Source organism: Pelodiscus sinensis, chromosome 15 (genome assembly GCF_052426305.1).
Source record: "Pelodiscus sinensis isolate ZL-2025 chromosome 15, ASM5242630v1, whole genome shotgun sequence".
NCBI classification, from domain to species: domain Eukaryota; kingdom Metazoa; phylum Chordata; order Testudines; family Trionychidae; genus Pelodiscus; species Pelodiscus sinensis.
This window is the reverse complement of record NC_143066.1, coordinates 28,892,501-28,900,182: the sequence shown is the minus strand read 5'-3', so window position 1 is coordinate 28,900,182 and position 7,682 is coordinate 28,892,501.

Sequence of the window (7,682 nt, the reverse complement as noted above, 5' to 3'; positions counted from 1 at the left end):
CCTGTCTGAAAAATGGGGATTATAGCAACAACCTGCCTCGCACGGTGATGGCTGAGGTTTTATTTCAGCCATGTCTCCAGAGCACTCTGAGACCCTGGGTGGTTGGCACTGTAGAAAGGAGAAGTAAGTGTCTTGACCAAAACAACCCAACCAGCCCACTGGCACTGAGTGAGATCCTGGAAAGCTTTTGTCTAAAGCCTTTCTGGGTTTTCATCCAGGCGATCCCATTGGGGTGACAGGCTTTTCACCCTCACTTCTCAGAGGACAATGTAAGGTGCAAAGACTGATCGGCCTGGTGTCTCCAACCTTGGAACCATATTTCTCGTGGGTGGGTGGGTGGGTGGGTGCTGGACATTTCGGGGAGACGGGTCCCAGGGCTGGGAAGAGCTTGCCTCGTGAGTCAGCTGCTTCACTGCTTTCCCTCCTGTCTCTGCTATCAGCTACCTCTCTCTCTTTATTCTCTTGAGTTTTTCTGTGTTGCCAATTGTTTCTCTGCCCCCGGGCCACACTGTAAATGAGATGTTACATCTGCACTGAGCTAAGTAAACACTTTATAAATGAATAAATAAGTGAATAAATAACGAAATAGTTAGAGCTGCGCAAACCGGAGCCTGCCGAGGCAAAGCAGTTCAGAGCCGTGGATTACCCATGTGCACTGGTGTTTCGGATGGCTACAGAGCAAAGGGCTAGGGAAATGACAGCGCAATGAAGTTATTATAGACCCTGCTTTGTGGTGAGGAATGGGGGCTGCTAGTCGCTCTAATAATCAAATCATTTTACGAATATTAAATTCAGTCACTGGGAGGAAGTGGGGTGGGGGAGGGCTTAACCCTCTACAATGTAGCTGAGATATGGAACTCCCAGCTTTCTCACTCCTGACAGTATAATTCAAGTGTCCCGTTTCATCCATCTTTTATTTTTCTCCTAAATGATCTGCTTGACTCCCTGGAATAATTTCCACAGCTGATGTTTTGGGCTCATCACTTCCACCCACCGCTTTCATAGAAAAACGGATTTTAGAATCGCCTCTTAAAACCGGATTTGCAAACTGAATATTTCTACAGAACACACAATGCTGCTCTAAGTACAGCTCTTATTAAAGGAGCCGGAGAAAACTCCTTTGAACTGTTCTCTCCCTCTCCTCTCTTTTTTCCTCCCCCCACCCTCCCAGCAAAGCTTCAGTCATACCTCTCAACTCTCTCTGATCTAAGAGATCAGGGACAAGGCTAAAGAAATTAAGGACAAAGGAGTAAAATCGGGGACAGCATGTCAGAAGAAAGAACGAGCATAAGTAACTTGCTGGGTGAATGTAGATGCCAATATGGTTCCAGACGACACGCGGAATCTGCCAGGTTAACTGAGGAAATTGACAAAAGAAGGGGGGGGGGGGCGAGTGAGAAAAAAAAAAGAGAAGAGAGGTGTAGTCTTCTATATCTGCATGAATGGGGAGGTGTATGAACAACGTAGTGGGAAGAAATGCCCAGTCTGGCCCAAGTCAGCTCTTTGCTAAATAAATAAACAAACAAAAACACAACCCCCTACCAAACCCAAAGGATGAACTTCGTAATTATAACGGATAACAAGAACAAATGAAAAAGCACTCATTGAGTAACTGATATCAATTATGAAAACAGGCTTTTGAGTCTGGAATAAATGATAGGGGAATTGGCCTGCGAGGGAGTGGGAACAGACATGTTATTATTTACGCCAGATTAAGAAAAGTATCCAATTTGCCGGCCATCTCCTTCCGCTGGGAATTGGCATCAATTTTATTATTGTTCCTCAGATTTTAATATTCTCTAAACGAATTACTATTGAGCTAGGTAGTTAGTCAATAGTTTAATGCAATTAATTAACTTTCAATCGTTTGGTTATATTCCCCCCCCCCTCCCTTTCTGGATAGCCTCTTTCCAAACTCCGTGGCAGCATTTGTTTACAGTAAATAAAACTGAAAGGCATTTGAAACGGGCTCTGTTCATAGAGAGAGTGTATGTGTATTGACTCTTTGGTGTCTAGGTTTTTCCACTGTTCCGTGAATTGTACGACATAACTAGAACTGAAGCAGTACATTTCTTCAAACAATGCTTCCTAGATTCCATTTGTAATGGAATTGGAGGGAGAAAATGTAATTGTGTGTTAAACATGAGGCAGCCATACATGAAGATAAGCAGGTCTGAGTGACTGGATATGGAAATCCAGCACAGGAACTTGATACTGGAGGTCTATTTTGGAGTTAAATGGTTCATAAAAATATGAAGCGGGCATTTATTTATTTATTTGCGAGTCTATCTTGGACTTGTCATGAGGCGCTACACTAACTCGGACGGTGGGGGATACAAGAGTAAATAAGGCAACCACTTTAATTGGGACTAGTGTAAGGAGGAAGAAACATGGTTTGGTTTGTGTTTATTTTGTGTTTGTTTGTTTTGTTATTCATCCTTCGGCTGAATGTGTCTGAGAATTGTGTAATAGACACCCAAGCGGATTCGGCCCGTCTGTGGAATGAGGGCAGAAGAGAAGAGGTGACCTTCAAGCGGTAGCCAGACAATGTTAGACTGGGGGATAGCTGTGTTAGCCTGTAGCCGCCAAAACAACAAGGAGGCCTATGGCACCTAACATTTATTTGAGCATAAGATTTCGTGAGGTGTGTGGGGGGAACACCACTTTCTGCCCACATCAATCTGTTAGTATTTAAAGTGCCACAGGACTCCTGGCTGCTCATGCAATGTTAGGCTCACTCTTTTAAGGCAAATCACTTTTTGATACCCCGTGGTTGTGTAGCAATACGCATGTATAGCATGAGCAGAGATCCTGGTGGAGATATTTGGGTGTGGATGCCAATGTCGGTATATTGTATGTACATACACGTGCGTGTGTGTGTGTCGGGTTCCATAGCATTACCCTCACCATTCACCACGGTAAATACAAGTTAATGGACAGCCAGACCAGTCTGCACTCGGTCGCTTTGCCTTTTACCTAAGAGTGGAATTTCGGTTGGCATGGGCCATACACCCCCTCATTTCTTCCTCCCTCCCCCACCCCTACCCAGCTCTGGGCTGCTTTTGCTGAAGTTCGACGGAGTTACACGTTTTTCAACAGCGCAGGCAGTACGTTGTAACCTCCCCTCTCTGAACAGCCGCCCTCGCCTTCTCGCCTGCAGGCGCTTTGCCTGAACTTCCACTGGAACCTTTTCAGCAGAGCTCCTCCAAGCTCCCCCTCCAACCCCACTTCGAATTCGGAGCAGGGCGCTCCCGTGGAACCATGCTGAGCCAAAGCCAATGTGCAGAGGAGCGCGCGCGCGCGTGGGTGGGTGCGCGTTTGGAGGGAAGTGGGGGCGGGGGGGGGGGCAGACTTGCATTGCCAGCTCCTAAACTCGCTGCGCGGGAGACACTTCTCCGCCCAGGGAAGAAGCAGCAAGCGGGTCTCCCAGTTCCTGTGAGCGTGGCACCGTGTTTCCAAAGCAATATTCCCTCGGTCGGGGCCGTGGCATAGGCCAGCAAGCCGAAGAGAGGCGGCATTTGGACAAGCTGCTTTTCCAAGCTCTGGGGCGGCCCGGCCAGGGCCTGTCCCATGGATCGGAGCCTCCTGGCCCTGGCCCTGGCCCGGCTGGGCTGCCCCTTTCCCCGGGCAGGCAGTTCACATCTGGGATCGTCGTTAGGCGCCCTGCTCAGGAAGTTTTCACACTTCACGTTTCATTAAACGCCGGGCTCGGATTCCTTGGGAAAGGGAGCGGGCGGAGGGGGCTTGGGACGCGCCGGGGCGGGTGATTTGCAGCTGTTGTGATAAAGAGCCCGAGCGCAGGGGCATCTCGGGCTGGAGGAAGAACAGCAGCCCTGGTACCCTCACCAGACAAGAGTCGCTTTTTTTTCCGGGTGGGCCCCGCTGGCGCAGAGCCCCGGGCTCTCCTCATTCCTCCCGGCGCCTACCGAGGGCCACCGAAAGAATAGCCAGAGGTGACTTGCAGCAATAGTCTCCCCTTCTGTACAGGGCACGAAGCCTTCCCCCTCCCCCGGCTCCCCCAGGCTCGAGGAGGTCCCACCAGCTGGCAGAGCCTCGAGCCGGGTAGAGGAAATGTAGGAAGAGGCGCACTAGGGTGAGTCATTCCCGTCACCAGCCACCGCCCCGCTAGCCCTGGCTGGCCACTGGCTCGCTAGTCCATGGCCACACACATCTCACCAGTAGCCAGAGGGCCAGGAGTGCCCAGCGCGCGTAGGCACAGATTTGGGGTGAATGAACCATAGTTGAGTTCCCACGGTGGCTGCACTCCCTGGGTTTAAAGATCGGAACGGGGTTCCCCATATCGCCTGGGGGCGAGGATGTAACTACGGCTTCCCCCACGCCTCTAAAGGGGGAGGGGAGAGGGTCCCCACGCTGTTCGGCTCCTGATTTTCAACTTTCTCTTGGCCCTCTTTTGAAAGAGGCAGAGAAAAACAGGAAGCCATGGGCCCATTCTTTTCAATAATCTGATTTTATAGTTCCAGATATTGTCTTTAATGTCTGAAGGGGATAGTAGTTGGAAGCTTAAATGACAATTGCTTCTACTTAAATTTATTTGATGGCCGTCGCCTTTCTGTTATATCCCCTTCAATGGGTTCCCCCCCCCCCCAATAACTTAAATGTTTTAAAAGGGTTTATTCTGTACTTACAGTGAGCGAAATTAAAAAGAAACAGTAAAATATTTGAAAATGAAGTGCATTATGTTTAATAAATTTAAAATGAACAAAGACTGCTATATTGCCAGCAATATCCGTTCTTGCCCGGGGGCATTAATAAAGACTGGGAGGTTTGGAAAAAAAACAATATTTTCTATTAAAATTCTACGGTGCGTTTCAATATTAAAAGGATAGATGATGAATTTTCAGTGTTACTCAGACGAGGTCAGCGACTAATTTCATTTCTTTCTGGTCAGCATTCTGTCGATAATTAATCAAAAGCAGAGTTTCTTAATGAAACACTTTTCATAAGGTGATAATTAGCAGGAAAGAAGAGGACTGCAGCCAGTCACTGGTAGCTGTCTAATAACCAGAATGAAACCAGGGCTGGGTCCTGGGAGTTAAGTAGGAGCTTAAAAGAAGGGGGAGAGCTACTTTATACAAAGGGGGGAGCAGGGTTGTGTTTGCTACCCCCGTTTTGATGATTTTTAGTAGTTGGTGGTGTTATTTTAAATCCCTCTTCGCTACACCTCTCTCCTGTTGTAAATACTGAGCGTACTCTGTTAGTCCAAATATAAACATACATGTTCATGTATGGGTGTTACTTTCAACCAGGGACCAACTGTGCCTTAAAGTTTGCTGAGTAACAGGGAGGAGAAGAATATACTGAACCGCCCTCCCCCACACGTTCTCTACCCGCCCCCGCCAAAAAAATCTGTTAGATCAAAGGACTATACAGTCTTCATTAAAGATTCCAAGGTGAGTTCTCCTGCCCATCACGTTGGATTCGTCTGGTGCTGCCCCTTTAAAGAGATTATTAATGGGGAAAGTATAAGCAATTTTAAAAATATACAATTAAGGGGTTGAAGAGTAAATGAAGTTAATGAAGAAAATTAACAGCAATTAGTGAAAGCACTGGGATCTGGGAGTGCTGGTTTCTCCAAACAGGAGAGTATCTGTTAATTTAAAAAGATACTTTGCGCATAAACAAAGGAAATTAGGCTCTGGAATGATATTAAACAGTGTAAAATTAACTGAAAGTGCCAATAAGTGGGGGATTAAAGAAAACCTGGTATTAATTCAGGGGTCTGAATAGAGCCTTGCAGAAATGAAACAGAGGTGTGTTGAGCCTTTAATTAATATTTGGCTAGCGCATACCTTATTCATAATATGCATTGATGTAATTACTCCATAAACAGACAAGGATAATTTGTTTAGATAGATAAAAATAACCTTCAGGTGAGATTTGAAATACAAAACCAATCTATGCCTTGCATCTAGTCTGGCACTTAAACAGCAAACCTTTCAATGGTTTTTTTCCCCCCTGATATTAATATTTTTAAATCCGAACATGAATGACAGGTACCACTTTCCTCCGATGTGGGTTTTTTATTATGGAATTCTCCTGAAATGCTGTAAACTTTCAGATAAAGCTGAGAGGCAGGAGGTTGTTGAGGAGATGAGATATTATTGATAGTTATTGAAAGTATCCAAATAGGATTTAGAAATCAGGCTCCTGCGCCTTTAATAGAATTCCAGATAATCTTTTATCACAACAAGACACCCATAGAATTATTTAAACAGATTGGACTACTCCAGCAGCAAATTTCAATTATTCTAATGCTTTAATAAATGTGTTGTGTGTGTATTAAATTCAAGCTTCTTAATCCAAATTTTACGATTTAACTGCCCTGATTTTTCATTACAGCTGCACCCACATACAGCAATTTACTTTTTTTTTTCCTGGAGAAGCTGATCCCTTATCAAATCAAACTTGAAAATAACATAAAATGAAATCAAACTTAAAAGTGGGCTAAGAAACATATATGGACAAGCACACCCCCAAATAAATATCTGCAAGCCATTTTGGAAAGCATGGAAGAGAGCAAGCGAGGGAAGCCCAGCTATGAAATACGATGAAAATCAAGAACGCAGGAAAATTAAGAGCGGAAGATTGAATTGATGGGATTTGGGGCTTTGTGACGAGAACCGGTTTGTTTCAATATTTATTTCCTCGGAGGTTAATACCTTTTTCTTTTTAAACGTAACAGCAGGTGAGAGGAGGGGAAAAAACGTGGCCTTCAAAATCTGTCAGCATCAAACCAACTAACAGAACAGGATTATCAAACAGTAGGACAGAAACAATATTTTAAATTATGGAGACAGGCTCTCCGAGGGGGAGGATACAAACCGCCTCAGTAGCTCTCTCACTCTCTTTCGCTTTTAAATAAATAAATAAATAAATAGCGAGGGCCGTCCTCTATTGGAAGGAGGAAAGAGTTAACAGGTTTTTAAAATATTTAAAGTCGCTTACTAATGAAGCAACCGTGGCTTCTGTAGTCTGGTAAAGCAAATAATTGGGAACTGATTGCTAGGTTGCAAGTTTCTGTCCTTTTGCCCTCTGCTGCAGGAGCCTCCAGCGTTACCCAGCCTGTCCTTGGGGCTAAAACTTGAGGGAAAGTCAAACGCGTGGCCCTGAAGCGCTAGCCGGTGTTTCTCGGGGTGGTGTGTATAGTACACACCCACCAGGCGTGGGTACAGGAACCCCTAGAACGCCAGACAGGCCCCACTCTTGAGTGACTGAATCTCCAGTTGAGCAATAAGAAGGGGAATAAGCCGATGCAGCAGCTGATTAATTGTTTGCCATAGTTTCCCGCCCCCATCCGCATCCTCTGGAAGAACCAAAAGACAAGTGTGTTTCGGCTGCCTGCGAAGTCAGTAATTATGTTCTTTATTCATGTTCCGAGATGGCATCGCGAGGATCTATGTTGCAAAACGGCTATTGATATTCAGCCGTAGTCTGTGAACCACCTCGTTGGGGGCTGGGTGACAAATGAGGAAGAGGTGTGTAGCTAGAGATGTGTGTGTGCCAGAGACACCACAAAACATCCTCCCATCCCACCCACGCCTTAGGGGCTGGCGCGCTTTAGAGAGGAAGGAACGCGCTCCACACACTAGCTGGGACGCACCAGGCAAGCCCAGCTATTCGCTCCTGCCCTAACTCTTGCCCTCTGCCGTCTGCCACGGGAG